We start from the raw sequence: 15541 nt of genomic DNA, 5'->3' as shown, positions 1-15541 counted from the left end.
CAACCTCTGCCTCCCGGGTTCAAGTGATTCTCCTGCCTCAACCTCCCGAGTAGCTGGGATTACAGGCATCTGCCACCACGCATGGCTAATTTTTCTTTTTTCTTTTTTTTCTTTTTGAGACAGAGTCTCGCTCTGTCGCAGAGGCTGGAGTGCAGTGGCGCGATCTCAGCTCACTGCAAGCTCCGCCTCCCGGGTTCACGCCATTCTCATGCCTCAGCCTCCTGAGTAGCTGGGACTACAGGTGCCCACCACCATGCCTGGCTAATTTTTTGTATTTTTAGTAGAGATGGAGTTTCACCATGTTAGCCAGGATGGTCTCAATCTCCTGACCTCGTGATCCACCCGCCTCAGCCTCCCAAAGTGCTAGGATTACAGGCGTGAGCCACCACGCCTGGCAATTTTTCATATTTTTAGTAGAGACAGGGTTTCGCCATGTTGGCCAGGCTTGTCTCGAACTCCTGACCTCAGGTGATCCACTCGCCTCGGCCTCCCAAAGTGGTGGGATTACAGGCGTGAGCCACCGCGTCCAACCTCATGTATAAATTTCGAAAAGGATTATATTTTTTGTCTGATTAAAGTCACATCATAGTGAGTTAGAAAGAGCCTGAATTTTAGAGCCAGCAAACCCTGGTTCTATAGCTTGCTAGCTGCTTAGCATTTCTGTCTTTTCGTTTCTTCTCCTAGATATAGAGATAAAAGTAACTATCTCTTAAGATTATTTATTTATTTATTTATTTTGAGACAGTTTTGCTCTTGTTGCCCAGGCTGGAGTGCAGTGGCATGATCTCGGCTCACCGCAACCTTCGCCTCCCGGGTTCAAGTGATTCTCCTGCCTCAGCTTCCCTAGTAGCTGTGATTACAGGCATGTGCCACCACACCTGGCTAATTTTTTGTATTTTTAGTAGAGACGGGGTTTCACCATGTTGGCCAGGCTGGGTCTCGAATGCCCAACCTCAGGTGATCTGCCTGCCTCGGCCTCCCAAAGTGCTGGAATTACAGGTGTGAGCCACTGCACCTGGCCTATTTATTTTTTTTGAGACAGAGTCTCACTCTGTTGCCCAGACTGGAGTGCAGTGGTGCAATTAGGGGTCACTACAGCCTCCACCTCCCAGGCTCAGATGATGCTGCTGCCTCAGCCTCCCCAATAGCTGGGACCACAGGCATGCACCACCATGCCCAGCTAATTTTTTGTATTTTTAGTAGAGACAGGGTTTCACTGTGTTAGCCAGGATGGTCTTGATCTCCTGACCTCGTGACCTGCCTTCCTTGGCCTCCCAAAGTGCTGGGATTACAGGCATGAGCCACCTCCCCTGACCCAGCACATGGTCTTTAAAGTGGTGCTCTGAGGCCAGGCATGGCGGGTCATGCCTGTAATGAGAGCACTTAGGGAACACAAGGCTGGAAGATCCCTTGAGTCTGGGAGTTTGAGATCAGCATGGGCAATATAGTGAGACTCCATCTCTATTAAAAAAAAAAAATTTCCTGCTGGGTGTGGTGGCTCACTCCTGTAATCCCAGCACTCAGCACTTTGGGAGGCCAAGGCAGGCAGATCACTTGAGGTCAGAAGTTCGAGACCAACTTGGCCAACATGGCGAAACCCCATCTCTACTAAAAATACAAAAAAAAAAAATTAACCAGGCGTGGTAGTGGGTGCCTGTGATACCAGCTACTCGGGAGGCTGAGGCAGGAGAATTGCTTGAACCTGGGAGGTGGAGGTTGCAGTGAGCTGAGGTCACACCACTGCACTCCAGCCTCGGCAACAGAGCAAGACTCAGTCTCAAAAAAAAAAAAAAATGCCAACTCCATCTTCACTATATGTTTAGGGAGCACATAGGATAACATGAGTAGTTTTCTAGGCCTTTGAGATGACTCTTTCTAAATCCCTCTCCAAATTGGTGCCATTCTGGGACTCGCCCTCAACTGGAGGTGCCCCTCAGCATTACATCGGGAACTTTATTTAAAAAAATACAAGGCCTGCGGGGTGCAGTGGCTCACTCCTGTAATCCTAGCACTCAGCACTTTGGGAGGCCGAGGCGGGCAGATCACGAGGTCAGGAAATCGAGACCACACTGGCTGACATGGTGAAACCCCGTCTCTACTAAAAATACAAAAAATTAGCCGGGCGTGGTGGCGGGCACCTGTAGTCCCAGCTACTCGGGAGTCTGAGGCAGGAGAATGGCATGAACCTGGGAGACGGAGCTTACAGTGAGCCGAGATCGCACCACTGCACTACTGCACTCCAGCCTGGGTGACAGAGCAAGACTCCATCTCAAAAACAAAAACAAAAACAAACACAAAAACAAAAAACAAAAAAACAAGGCCTGGCTCAGTGGCACACACCTGTAATCCCAGCACTTTGGGAGGCCAAGGGGGGCGGATCGTGAGGTCAGGAGATCTAAACCATCTTGGCCAACACGGTGAAACCCTGACTCTACCAAAAATACCAAAATTAGCTGGGCGTGGTGGTGGGCGCTTGTAATCCTAGCTACTTGGGAGGCTGAGGCAGGAGAATCGCTTGAACCCAGGAGGTGGAGGTTGCAGTGAGTTGATACTGCGCCACTGCACTCCAGCCTGGGCAACTGAGCGAGACTCCATCTCAAAAAACAAAAACAAAACAAAACAAAACAAATCAAACTAGGGAGGGATTTTATTTTATTTTGTGACAGAATCTTGCTCTGTCACTCAGGGTGGAGTGCAGTGGTGTGATCTCAACTCATTGCAACCTCAGCCTCCCTGGTGCCAGCAATTCTCCTGCCTCAGCCTCTCCGTAGCTGGGATTACAGGCGCCTATCACCACGCCCAGCTAATTTTTGTATTTTGTACAGACAGGGTTTCACCATGTTGGCCAGGCTGGTTTTGAACTGATGAGCTCACGTGATCCTCCCGCCTTGGCCTCCCAAAGTGCTGGGATTACAGGTGTGAGCCATCGTGCCCAGCCTATTGTATTTTTTTGAGACAGAGTCTTGCTCTGTCACCCAGGCTTGAGTGCAGTGATGCAACCTTGGCTCAGTACAACATCTACCTCCTGGACTTAAGCAATTCTCCTGCTTCAGCCTCCCAAGTAGCAGGGACTACAGGGGCCCAACACCATGCCAGGCTAATTTTTTTTGGGGGGGATGGAGTTTTGTCCTTGTTGCCCAGGCTGGAGTGCAATGGCATGATCTTGGCTCACTGCAACCTCCACCCCCTGGGTTCAAGCAATTCTCCTGCCTTAGCCTCCCAAGTAGCTGGGATTACAAGCATGCATCACCACGTCTGGCTAATTTCATATTTTCAGTAAAGACGGGGTTTCTCCAGGTTGCTCAGGCTGGTCTTGAACTCCCAATCTCAGGTGATCTGCCCGCCTTGGCCTCCCAAAGTGCTGGGATTATAGGCATGAGCCACCATGTCGGGCTGCTAATTTTTTTGTTTTTGTTTTTGTTTTTAGACATAGTCTTTCTCTGTTGCCCAGGCTGGAATGCAATGGAATGATCCTGGCTCACTGCAACCTCCGCCTCCCGGGTTCAGGTGAGTCTTCTGCCTCAGCCTCCTGAGTAGCTGGGATTACAGGCATGTGCCACCATGCCCCACTGTTTTTTTTTTTTTTTTTTTTTTGAGACGGAGTTTTGCTCTTTCGCCCAGGCTGGAGTGCAGTGGTGTGATCTCGGCTCACTGCAACCTCCACCTTCTGGTTTCAAGAGATTCTCCTGCCTCAGCCTCCCGAGTAGCTGGGATTACAGGCGCCCACCACCATGTCCAGATAATTTTTTTGTATTTTTACTAGAGACGGGGTTTCACCATGTTGGCCAGGATGGTCTTGAACTCCTGACCTAGTGATCTGCCCATCTCAGCCTCCCAAAGTGCTGAGATTACAGATGTGAGCCACCACACCCAGCCGCGTCCCACTAATTTTTTTTTTTTTTTTTTTTTTGAGACGGAGTTTCGCTCTTGTTGCCCAGGCTGGAGTGCAATGGTGCAATCTTGGCTCACTGCAACCTCTGCTTCCCAGGTTCACGTGATTCTCCTGCCTCAGCCTCCTGAGTAGCTGGGATTACAGACATGCACCACCACACCTGGCTAATTTTGTACTTTTAGTAGAGATGGGGTTTCACCATGTTGGCCAGGATGGTCTCGAACTCTTGACCTCGTGATCCGCCTGCCTCGGCCTCCCAAGGTGCTGGGATTACAGGTGTGAGCCACCATGCCCAACAATTTTTGTGTTTTTAGTAGAGGAGGGGTTTCGCCATGTTGGCCAGGCTGTCTGGAACTCCTGAACTCAAGTGATCCGCCTGCCTTGGTCTCTCACAGTGCTGGGATTACATGCGTGAGCCACCGTGCCCAGCCACCAGGCTAATTTTTTTTGTATTTTTAGTAGAGACGGGGTTTCACCATGTTGGCCAGGCTGGTCTTGAACTCCTGACCTCAATGATCCACCTACCTTGGCTTCCCAAACTGCTGGGATTACAGGCATGAGCCACTGTGCCCAGCCAGGATTTTATTACAAAGGAAGAAGAAATGAGATTAGTGAATCAAAACTATACATATTTTTATTATCTATTACTGTTTATTATACATAGTATTATATCATTGTATGTTTTTAATATTTATTGAATACCAGGAAAATATACAGTAAAAATGTTTTTCTTTAAAACAAATTAAAGTGGGCTGGGCATGGTGGCTCACGCCTAGAATCTTAGCACTTTTGGAGGCCCAGATAGGAGGATTGCTTGAGCCTAGGAGGTTGAGACCAGCCTGGGCAATGTAGTGAGACCCCATCTCTACATACAAAAACTAGCCAGGCATGATGGTGCCTGCCTGTAATCTCAGCTACTTGGGAGATTGAGGCGGAAAGATTGCTTGAGCCCAGGAGGTTGAGGCTGTAGTGGACTGAGACCGTGCCACTGTACTCCAGCCTGGGCAACAGAAGGAAACACTATCTCAAAAAAAAAAAAGGAAAAAAGAAAAGGAAAAGTTAGCCAGGCATGGTGAGGCATGCCTTTAGTCCCAGCTACTCGAGAGGCTGAGGTAAGAGGATAGTTCGCACCTCGGGGGTTGAGGTTGTAGTGACTCACTGCGCTCCAGCCTGGGCTACAGAGAAACACCCTGTCTCACAGACACACCAAAAGACCAAAAAACATTAATTATTTTTCCCCTAGTAAAGATCTTTCTTTTTTTTTTTTTTCTTGAGACAGAGTCTCGCTGTGTCCCCCAGGCTGGAGTGCAGTGGCGCGATCTCGGCTCACTGCCGGCTCTGCCTCCTGGGTTCACGCCATTCTCCTGCCTCAGCCTCCCGTGTAGCTGGGACTACAGGCGCCCGCCACCATGCCCGGCTAATTTTTTTGTATTTTTAGTAGAGACGGGGTTTCACTGTGTTAGCTAGGATGGTCTCGATCTCCTGACCTCGTGATCTGCCAGCCTTGGCCTCTCAAAGTGCTGGGATTACAGGTGTGCGCCATCACGCCCGGCCAAAGATCTTTCTTGTTACCTACCGTGAACATAACGAAGTAGATTTTTTAAAAGTACGAAGACTGTAGCAGAATGGCTATATTTAAGTCATGGCTCCATAGTTTACTTGCAGTTGTACAACTTTGGATAAGTCACTTACTTAACCTCTCTAGTTGGAATTTTGTTGTCTGTAATGTGAGGATGATAATAGTACCTACCTACCTCATAGGGTTGCTATGAAGATGAAATGAGCCAGGTGCGGTGGCTCAAGCCTGTAATCCCAACACTTTGGGAGTCTGAGGACAGCAGATCACTTGAGGTCAGGAGTTCGAAGCCAGCCTCGCTAACATGGTGAAAACCCATCTCTACTAAAAACACAAAAATTAGCCAGGTGCAGTGGCTCACACCTGTAATCCCAGCACTTTGGGAGGCTGAGGCAGGCAGATCACCTGAGGTCAGGAGTTTGAGACCAGCCTGGCCAACATGGTAAAACTCCATCTCTACGCCGGGTGCGGTGGCTCACGCCTGTAATCCCAGCACTTTGGGAGGCCGAGGCAGGCGGATCACGGGGTCAGGAGATTGAGACCATCCTGGCTAACACAGTGAAACCCCGTCTCCACTAAAAATGCAAAAATTAGCCGGGCGTAGTGGCGGGCGCCTGTAGTCCCAGCTACTCGGGAGGCTGAGGCAGGAGAATGGCATGAACTCGGGACGCGGAGCTTGCAGTGAGCCAAGATTGCGCCACTGCACTCCAGCCTGGGCGACAGAGCGAGACTCCATCTCAAAAAAAAACTCCATCTCTACTAAAAATACAAAAATTAGCTGGCAAAGCCCAGCCCGTGGTTCCAAAGCCCAGCCTGTAATCCTAGCTTTTTGGGAGGCTGAGGCAGGAGAATCTCTTGAAGCCAGGAGGTGGAGGTTGCAGTGAGCCAACATTGCACCACTGTACTCCAGACTGGGTGACATGTCAAGTGAGACTCTGTCTCCAAAAAATAAAAAAAAAAAACAAGAACAATAAAAATACAAAAATCAGCTGGGAGTGGTGGTGCACGCCTGTAGCCCCAGGTATTAGGGAGCCTGAGACAGAAGAATCACTCGAACTTCGGAGGCAGAAGTTGCAGTGAGCCGAGATCATGCCACTGCACTCCAGCCTGGGAGACAGAGCGAGATTCCCTCTCAAAAAAAAAAAGATGAAATGTATTTATACACCCATAAATACATACAGCAGTAAGTATTCAATAATATTCAATAAATACTATTATTGTGGTTGAAACTTTAGAAAATTCAAAAAATTAGAAAGAGCAAGAAAAGGTAATCAATAATCCATCTTCCAAAGGCAACCGATATTAAAATGTTGAAGTATTTACTTACAATAAAATTTCTATGGATATCTGTACCCAGTGGAAATACTTATGTATGTGATTTGTATGTTATTTTTTATTTTTATTTTTTAGACTAAGTCTTGCTCTGTCATGCAGGCTGGAGATTCATCCCCCTGCCTTAGTAGCTGGGACTACAGGTGTGCACCACCTCGCCTGGCTAATTTTTGTATTTTTTGTAGAGAGGAGGTTTCACCATGTTGGCCAGGCTGATCTTGAATTCCTGAGCTCAGGTGATCCACCTGCCTTGGCCTCCCAAAGCGCTGGGATTACAGGAGTGAGCCACCACGCCCAGCTATTTGTACTCTTCTTTAGTCCAGAGCCTCTCTTCTCTTCTTCATTCTGCTTCGTGTCTCAGGAGGGACTCACGAGGACTCCATCAATGGATTCCATTGAGCTCTTCTATTTGGGTTTACCTAATGGGGACACTATGATAGGGTATTAATTTCCCTTCTCCTTTGAGGGAGTGGGGTGGGTTGGCTGTGCCCCTTTACTGAACGTCTCACCTCTTGTCAGAGGCTCTTTTCCATTTCAGCCTATGTTTGGTAACTGCTGTTGATAGACAGCTGCAACAAGTTCTGCAGTAATCTTTTTTTTTTTTTTTGAGACGGAGTCTCGCTGTGTCACCCAGGCTGGGGTGCAGTGGCGCAATCTCAGCTCACCACAAGCTCCATCTCCTGGGTTAACGCCATTCTCCTGCCTCAGCCTCCTGAGTAGCTGGGACTACAGGCACCCACCACCATGCCTGGCTAATTTTTTTTTGTATTTTTAGTAGAGACGGGGTTTCACCATGTTCGTCAGGATGGTCTCGATCTCCTGACCTCGTGATCCACCCGCTTCTGCCTCCCAAAGTGCTGGGATTACAGGCATGAGCCACCGCGCCCGGCCAAGTTCTGCAATAATCTTTGTTGGTTTCCCTAAACCTTTTGTAAATGATCCCTTTGCTAAATCTCCTCAAATTACCCAGTTTGAGTGTAACATGTCCTTTCTTCTAGGACTTTGATACATAGAAGAACAAAGTTTTTTTTCAGGAAGATTAATTTTAGTAGCTGTATAATATTCTATAGTGCTAGTATACCAACAATAATAGCAATTACTTAACGTGCATGTTAGGTGCTTTATAGACATCATTTTCTTCAGTAATTAGCACCTCCAGAGATTTGTATTTTACAGATGAGGAAAGTGACTTCAGGGAAGGCTGAAAACTTACTTGCCTGAGGTTACAGAGCTGACAAGCAGCAAGGTCAGTCTTCAGAATCTGTATTCTTCCCACTAAACCCAGTGGTTCCAAAGCCCAGCTAATCATGAAAGAGAAAAATCTGGCTGGCACGGTGGCTCACGCCTGTAATCCCAACACTTTGGGAGGCTGAGGCAGGCAGATCTTTTGAGCTTTTGACCAGCCTGGCCAACCTGGCAAAACCACATCTCTACTACAAATACAAAACTTAGCCGAACGTGGCAGAGTGCACCTGTACTCTCAGCTACTTGGGAGGCTGAGAAACAAGAATCACTTGAACCTGGGAGGCAGAGGTTGCAGTGAGCTGAGATCATGCCACTGAACTCCAGCCTGGGTGAGGGAGTGAGACTCTGTCTCAAAAAAAAAAAAAAAAAGAGAGGGAGAGAAATCTATTTCCACTCCCAGAGATCTTAACTTAGTAGGTCAAGAGTAAGACCCATAAATCTCTATTTTTATAAAAGTTCCTCAGGGGATTCTGACGATAAGCTGGATTTGGGAAAGAAAGCACAGTTTACCTCATCTTAATATACTGATGTTTCCTTTTTATTGGATATTTAGATCATCTGTACATTTTGTCCTTATAAGACTGAAATAAAGATGGTTATATATAAAGCCTTGCCCATATTTAATACTGTTCACATAATACAAGTCTCAAAAGAATGAATAGCTCCGGGCGCGGTGGCTCACGCTTGTAATCCCAGCACTTTGGGAGGCCGAGGCGGGCGGATCACAAGGTCAGGAGATCGAGACCACGGTGAAACCCCGTCTCTACTAAAAATACAAAAAATTAGCCGGGCGTGGTGGCGGGCGCCTGTAGTCCCAGCTACTCGGAGAGGCTGAGGCAGGAGAATGGCGTGAACCCGGGAGGCGGAGCTTGCAGTGAGCCGAGATCGCGCCACTGCACTCCAGCCTGGGTGACAGGGCGAGACTCCGTCTCAAAAAAAAAAAAAAAAAGAATGAATAGTGAATCAAAAATAGAAATATTTTTGGCTGGGCGTGGTGGCTCATGCCCGAGGATCACCTGAGGTCAAGAGTTTAAGATCAGCCTGGCCAACATGGTGAAACCCCGTCTCTACTAAAAAAAAATTTAGCCAGGTGTGGTGGCACACATCTGTAATCCCAGCTACTTGGGAGGCTGAGGCACAAGAATCACTTGAATCTGGGAGGTGGAGGTTGCAGCAAGCTGAGATTGTGCCATTGCACTCCAGCCTGGGCTACAGAGCAAGACTCCATCTTAATAAATAAGTAAATTAAAAATAAATAAATAAATGGTTGTCGGCAAAGCCTGAGTCCTGTCCCCTCACCCCTGCCCAGACAGAATGAGCTTCACCATTCGTTCCACCTTCTCCACCAACTACTGGTCCCTGGGGTCTGTCCAGGTGCCCAGCTATGGCGCTCGGCCGGTCAGCAGCTCGGCCAGCATCTATGCAGGGGCTCTGGTTCCTGGATCTCCGTGTCCCTTTCCATCAGCTTCCAGCTCGGCATTGGGTTCCGGAGCCTGGCCGTGGGGATGGCCGGGGGTCTGGCAGGAATGGGAGGCATCCAGAACTATAAGGAGTCCATGCAAAGCCTGAACGACCGCCTGGCCTCCTATCTGGACAGAGTGAGGAGCTTGGAGACCCAGAACTGGAAGCTGGAGAGCAAAATCCGGGAGCATCTGGAGAAGAAGGGACTCCAGGTCAGAGTCTGGAGCCATTACTTCAAGACCATCGAGGACCTGAGGGCTCAGATCTTCGCAAATACTGTGGACAATGCCTTCATCTTTCTGTATATCAACAATGCCCGTCTTGCTGCTGATGACTTTGGAGTCAAGTATGAGACCGAGCTGGCCCTGTGCCAGTCTGTGAAGAACTACATCATCCATGGGCTCCGCAAGGTCATTGATGACACCAATGTCACTTGGCTGCAGCTGGAGACAGAGATCGAAGCTCTCAAGGAGGAGCTGGTCTTCATGAAGAAGAACCACGAAGTGTAAGTAAAAGGCCTACAAGCTCAGATTGCCAGCTCTGGGTTGACCGTGGAGGTAGATGCCCCCAAATCTCAGGACCTTGCCAGGATCATAGCAGACACCCAGGCCCAATATGACGAGCTGGCTTGGAAGAACCAAGAGGACCTGGACAAGTACTGGTCTCAGCAGCCTGAAGAGAGCACTACAGTGGTCACCATGCAGACTGCCAAGGTTGGAGCTGCTGAGATGCCACTCACGGAGCTGAGACATACAGTCCAGTCCTTGGAGATCGACCTGGACTTCATGAGAAATCGGAAGGCCAGCTTGGAGAACAGCCTGAGGGAGGTGGAGGCCCGCTACACCTTGCAGATGGAGCAGCTCAACGGGATCCTGCTGCACCTGGAGTCAGAGCTGGCGCAGACCCGGGCAGAGGGACAGTGCCAGGCCCAGGAGTGCGACACCCTGCTGAACATCAAGGTCAAGCTGGAGGCTGAGATCGCCACCTACCACCGCCTGCTGGAAGACGGCAAGGACTTCAATCTTGGTGATGCCCTGGACAACTCCATGCAAACCATCCAAAAGACCACCACCCGCAGGATAGTGGATGGCAAAGTGGTGTCTGAGACCAACGGTACCAAAGTTCTGAGACGTTAAGCCAGAAGAAGCAGGGTACCCTTTGGGGAGCAGGAGGCCAATAATAAGTTCAGAGATAAAATAAATAAATATTTTTAAGATTTTTGGTTTTTTTGAGATGGAATCTTGCTCTGTCGCCCAGGCTGGAGTGCAGTGGCATGATCTCGGCTCAGTGCAACCTCCACCTCCCGGGTTCAAGCAATTTTCCCGCCTCACATTCTGCAGCAGCTGGGACTACAGGCGCACTCCACCACGCCCAGCAAATTTTTGTATTTTTTTTTTTTTTTTTTTTGAGACGGAGTCTCACTCTGTCACCCAGGCTGGAGTGCAGTGGCGCGATCTTGGCTCACTGCAAACTCTGCCTCCCGGGTTCAGGCCATTCTCCTGCCTCAGCCTCCCGAGTAGCTGGGACTACAGGCGCCTGCAACCACGCCCGGCTAATTTTTTGTATTTTTACTAGAGACGGGGTTTCACCGTGTTAGCGAGGACGGTCTCGCTCTCCTGACCTCGTGATCCCCCCGCCTCGGCCTCCCAAAGTGCTGGGATTACAGGCGTGAGCCACTGCGCCCGGCCAAATTCTTGTATTTTTAATAGAGATGGGGGTTTCACCATATTGGCCAGCCTGGTCTCAAACTCACCACCTGGGCCTCCCAAAGTGTTGGGATTACAGGCATGAGCCACCGTGCCCAGCCGATTTTTGATATGTTTTATTCAAACATTCATTCATTCGGCTACTTAAATATTCATTTAAAAATTCTGCATGCTTTCTCTGCCTGGCCAACATGGCGAAACCCCATCTCTGCTAATAATACAAAAATTGCTAGGCATGGTGGCTCATGCCTACAATCCCAGCACTTTGGGAAGCTGAGGAGGGCAGATCACCTGAGGTCAAGAGTTTTGAGATCAGCCTGGTCAATGTGGTGAAACCTTGTCTCTACTAAAAATACAAAAACTAGCTCGGCGTGGTGGTGGGCGCCTGTAGTCCCAGCTACTCAGGAGGCTGAGGCAGGAGAATCGCTTGAACTCGGGAGGCGGAAGTTGCAGTTAGCCGAGATTGTGCCACTGCACTCCAGCCTGGGAGACACAGCCAGACTCTGCGTCAAACAGAACAGAACAGAACAGAACAAACAGAACAGAACAGAACAGAACAGAACAGAACAGAACAGAACAGAACAGAACAGAACAGAACAGAACACTACAAAAATTAGCCGGGCAGGGTGGCACGTGCCTGTAATCCCAGCTACTTGGGAGGCTGAGGCATTAGAATCACTTGAACCTGGGAGTTAGAGGTTACAGTGAGCCAGGATTGCACCATTGCACTCCAGCCTGGGCAAGAAGAGTAAAACTCCATCTCAGAAAAAAAAACAAATATCCTGCATTCTTTCTACAAATATTTATTAGACATTTATCATGTGCCAAGCACTACACCAGAGTTTTGAAATACAACAGTGAGGCCAGGTGCGGTGGCTCATGCCTGTAATCCCAGCACTTTGGGAGGCTGAGGCAGGAGGATCACCTGAGGTCAGGAGTTCAAGACCAGCCTGGCCAACATGGTGAAATCCCTATCTCTACTAAAAACAAAAAAATTAGCCAGTCGTGGTGGTACAGGCCTGTAATCCCAGCTACCTGGGAGCCTGAGGCAGGAGAATCGCTTGAACCTGGGAGGTGGAGGTTGCAGTGAGCCGGGATTGTGCCATTGCACTCCAGCCTGGGTGACAAGAGCGAAACTCCATCTCAAAAAAAAAAAAAAATCTGTTTTCTTTCCACAAACACTTATTAGACATTTATCATGTGCCACGCACTGTGCCAGAGTTTTAAAATAGTGAGGCCGGGTGTGGTGGCTCATGCCTGGAATCCCAGCACTTTAGGAGGCCAAGGCAGGAGAATCACTTAAGCCCAGGAGTCTGAGACCAGCCTGGGCAAAGTGGTAAAACCCTGGCTCTACTAAAAATACAAAAATTAGCAGGTCATGGTGGCATGCACCTATGGTCCCAGCCACTTGGGAGGTTGAGGTGAGAGGATCTCTTGAACCTGGGAGTGGGAGGTTACAGTGAGCTGAGATCATGCCACTGTACTCCAGCCTGGGTAACACAGTGAGACTCCGTCTCAAAATAATAATAATAATAATAATGTAAATAAAATATTTAATTTATAATTGCAATTGGTCTATGAAGGAAAAGTAAGGGGGAATATAAGTTCTGATTTATATATGATTAGTGAAGGTAATATTAAGGAAATGACATTTACACTGAAGCTTGATGAATGGCTAGGTGTTGGCTATGCAAAGAGGGAAGAGACAACATTCCAGGCAGAGGAAGTGGCATATATAAAGGCCCAAACATGATGTGAGGGAACTTGGCAAGTTATCTAAAATAGATTTACATTATAAGACATGTATGTTTTATGGCCATGTATATACTGAGGTAAAACAAGAATGAATGTGGAGGAATTAATTAAGTTTATTATAGTGGTTTATGAAGAAGATGAAGTAGGAAGGAGATGACTGACAGCTTGAAGTAGAGAGGTGTCAGTAGAGATAAGAGAAGTGGATAGATTTATTTAGAAAGTAGGGCTGGGCACAGTGGCTCACACCTGTAATACCAGCACTTTAGGAGGCCAAAGCGAGTGGATCACTTAAGATCAGGAGTTTGAGACCAGCCTCGGCAACGTGGTGAAACCCCGTCTCTACTAAAAATACAAAAATTAGCCGGCCGTGATGGCGCCTGCCTGTACCGGCTGCTGAGGTGGGAGGATCGCCTGAGCCCAAGAGGTGGAGGTTGCAGTGAGCCGAGATTGCAACACTGCACTCTAGCCTGGGCGACAGCGCGAGACTCCATCTCACACAAAGAAAAAAAAAAAAAGAGGAAAAAACGGATCTAGGGCCAGGTGAGGTGGCTCATGCCTGTAATCTTGACATTTTGGGAGGCTGAAGTGGGAGGAATAGGTTGAGCTCAGAGTTCAAGCCAGCCTGGACAACATAGTGAGACCATGTCTCTACCAGAAAAAAAAAAAAAAAAAAGCCAGGCTCGATGGCGCATGCCGGTGGTCCCAACTACCGGGAGGCTGAGGTGGGAGGATCCCTTGAGCCCAGGACACTGCAGTGAGCAGTGTTTGTACCACTGCACTCCAGCCTAGGTGAGAGTGAGACCCTGTCTCAATAACAATAATAATAATAATAATAATGGGCCGGGTGCGGTGGCTCACGCCTGTAATCCCAGCACTTCGTGAGGCCGAGAAGGGTGTATCATCTGAGGTCAGGAGTTTGAGACCAGCCTGGCCAACATGGTGAAACCCCGTCTCTACTAAAAGTACAAAATTAGCCAGGTGTGGTGGTGCATGTCTGTAATCCCAGCTTCTCTGGAGGTTGAGGCAGGAGAATTGCTTGAACCTGGGAGGCAGTGGTTGCAGTGATTCGAGGTCGCGCCATTGCATTCCAGCCTGTGCAACAGAGCGAGATTCCATCTCAAAAAACAAAACTAAACATAAATGCACTGTAACTTTGTCATACAAGGGAATATGAAAAGTAATCAAATGGACTAAAGTTACCTATACAAACATGGAAAAATGTAAAAATTACCTCAAAATGGATTATAGATTTAGATGTAAAATGTAAAACTATGCCTTGTTGAGGAATTCTTAGATGTGACACCAAAAGCACAATCCATAAAAAAACTGATAAATTGGACTTCATCAAAATTAAAAACTTTTGTTGTGATTTACCAATCACATATCTGATAAAGGACTCATATCTAGACTATATGAAGAATTTTCAACTCAACAGTAAAGAAACAAAAACAAAACCAATTAGAAAATGAGTAAAACCCTGCCGGCTCACACTGGTAATCCCAGCACTTTGGGAGGCCAAGGTAGGAGGATTCCTTGATCCCAGGAGTTTGAGACCAGTCTAGGCAACATTAATGAGACCCTCACCTCTACAAAAAATTTAAAAAATTAGCCAGGCGTAGTGACACACAACTGTAGTCCCAGCTTGGAAGGTTGAGGTGGGAGGATCACTTTAGCCCAGGAGGTTGAGGCTGCAGTTAACTGTGATCGTGCCTCTGCACTCCAGCCTGGGTAACAGAGCAAGACTTTGTCTCAAAAAAATTAAAAAACTGGCCAGGCACAGTGACTCATACCTGTAATCCCTGCATTTTGGGAGGCCAAGGCGGGCAGATCACTGGAGGTCAGGAGTTCAAGACCAGCCTGTCCAACATGGTGAAAGCCTGTCTCTGCTAAAAATACAAAAATTAGCCGGACATGGTGGTGCTTGCCTGTAATCCCAGCTACTTGGGAGGCTGAGGCAGGAGAATTGCTTGAACCTGAGAGATGGAGGTTACAGTGAGTTGAGATCGTGCCACTGCACTCTAACCTGGGTGACAGAGTGAGACTCCGTTTCAAAAAAAAAAAAAAGAAAAAAAGAAAGAAGAAAGGAGGACTCCAGGAGAGAATGAAAGTTGTATTATGGTTGTGGGAAACTAAAACTACATGCCCTGTAGCAATATCAATCATGTAAATCCAGAAACAGGCAACCCAGCTCATTTTGAGGAAATTACATAACTGGAATCAGGCCATATGTATCCCTTTGAGATTGGCTTTTTCAGGCTGCATAATGCCCTAGAAAGCCACCCAAGTTGTTGCATGTATCAATAGCTTGTTCTTTTTTAATGCTGGGTATTCCATGGTATGGATGTACCACAGTCTATTTAACCATTCACCATTTTTAAAAAAAATATTTATTTATTTTATTTTGAGACGGAGTCTTGCTCTGTCACCCAGGCTGGAGTGCAGTGGCACGATCTCGGTTCACTGCAACTTCCACCTCCCAGGTTCAAAGCGACTCTCCCGCCTTAGCTTTCTGAGTAGCTGGGATTACAGGCGTGCACCACCACACCCAGCTAATTTTTGTATTTTTAGTAGAGA

The 15541-nt window shown here is 47.9% G+C and overlaps 1 pseudogene; it reads left to right on the top strand.

Annotated features, from left to right (window-relative positions):
- The first annotated feature begins 9359 nt into the window (after positions 1-9359).
- On the top strand, positions 9360-10642 carry LOC100591162 (annotated as a pseudogene).
- The last annotated feature ends 4899 nt before the right edge of the window (positions 10643-15541 follow it).

The sequence above is a fragment of the Nomascus leucogenys genome, chromosome 20 (genome assembly GCF_006542625.1).
Source record: "Nomascus leucogenys isolate Asia chromosome 20, Asia_NLE_v1, whole genome shotgun sequence".
Lineage (NCBI taxonomy): Eukaryota > Metazoa > Chordata > Mammalia > Primates > Hylobatidae > Nomascus > Nomascus leucogenys.
Note: the sequence above shows the minus strand (reverse complement) of the source record. Positions and strands in the feature narration are given on the sequence as shown.